Consider the following 1,352-nt stretch of genomic DNA (forward strand, 5'->3'; position numbering starts at 1 on the left):
GACTAGCCGCAGCTATATTGCAATCTCAGAGGCGCCCTAATGTCGACAAACAAAAGGCGTGTTTCAATTGTCGGAAAGCTGGACATTTGAAGAGAGATTGCCCTGTACCTGAACGTGCAAGAGGAGCTGTTCTCTGCTCCCGCTGCAGAAAGGGCTATCACAAGGCTAGTGAATGCCACTCTGTCAGAGATGTAAAAGGAAGACTCCTGCCCCCGATAGGTGAAGTTAATCCCTCACAGTCAAAAAACGGGGTGCTAGGCCCCCGATCCCAGGGCCCTCACAAATATGGGAGCCTCTTTGTCAAAAGCCAGAGCAGGACAGAGGAGATAACACCCAACAAGTTACAGGAGTGGACTTGCGCGCCACCTCCAGTTTCTTACTCATGCCCCAAATGAATGTGCAACCAATCCCCGTTAAGTATCCTGGACCCTTACCCCCTCGGACTATGGGTCTCATTATTGGGCGAGGATCTCTCACTTTACAAGGCCTTGTGGTTCATCCTGGGGTAGTGGACCACCAACACCTGCAAGACATTCAAGTCCTTTGCTCCTGCCCCCAAGGTATTTTTTCCATTAGCCCAGGAGATAGAATTGCACAATTAATATTCTTGCCCAACCCCGATAAGGATGAAGATAACCCAAAAGAATTGAGAGGTATGGGTTCTTCTGGCCTTGATTCAGCCTATCTAGTCATGCCTTTAAATGCCAGGCCTACTCTACATCTTTTTATTAATGACAAAGATTTTTGAGGGGATTATGGACACTGGAGCAGATAAGAGTATCATTTCATCTTACTGGTGGCCCAAGAGCTGGCCTGTTATAAAATCTTCTCATTCTTTACAAGGCCTGGGTTATCAATCTTGCCCAACGATTAGTTCATCCACCCTGACATGGCAAACCTCAGAAGGACAGAGGGGCCTGTTTACTCCATATGTGCGCCCGCTGCCGATAAACCTATGGGGCAGAGATGTGCTTTCTGAGATGGGAATCACATTAACCAATGAATACTCAGTTCAGACCACTAATATTATGAAGAAGATGGGGCACACAAAGGGAAAGGGATTGGGAAGCAAAGAACAAGGTAGACTTGAGCCCGTCTTCCACAACGGTAACCCAGGTAGACGGGGCTTGGGTTTTTCCTAGGGGCCGTTGGGGTTACAAGACCCATCCCATGGGTAACAGAGGAACCCGTGTGGATCTCCCGCTATCCTCTGAAAAATTGGAGGCAGTCAACAAGCTAGTTACAGAAGAGGTGCAGCTCGGACATTTGGAACCTTCCACGTCCCCGTGGAATACTCCAATTTTTGCCATAAAAAAGAAATCAGGCAAATGGAGGTTACTTCATGACCTTCG

The 1,352-nt window shown here is 48.0% G+C and overlaps 1 pseudogene; it reads left to right on the top strand.

The window, feature by feature from the left end:
• Positions 1-382: 382 nt before the first annotated feature.
• LOC147002635 (endogenous retrovirus group K member 7 Pro protein-like) lies at positions 383-1,142 on the top strand (annotated as a pseudogene).
• Positions 1,143-1,352: the final 210 nt, after the last annotated feature.

This window comes from Mus caroli, unplaced genomic scaffold, assembly GCF_978045245.1.
Source record: "Mus caroli unplaced genomic scaffold, Mus_caroli_1 scaffold_9, whole genome shotgun sequence".
In the NCBI taxonomy this organism is placed as follows: Eukaryota; Metazoa; Chordata; class Mammalia; order Rodentia; family Muridae; genus Mus; species Mus caroli.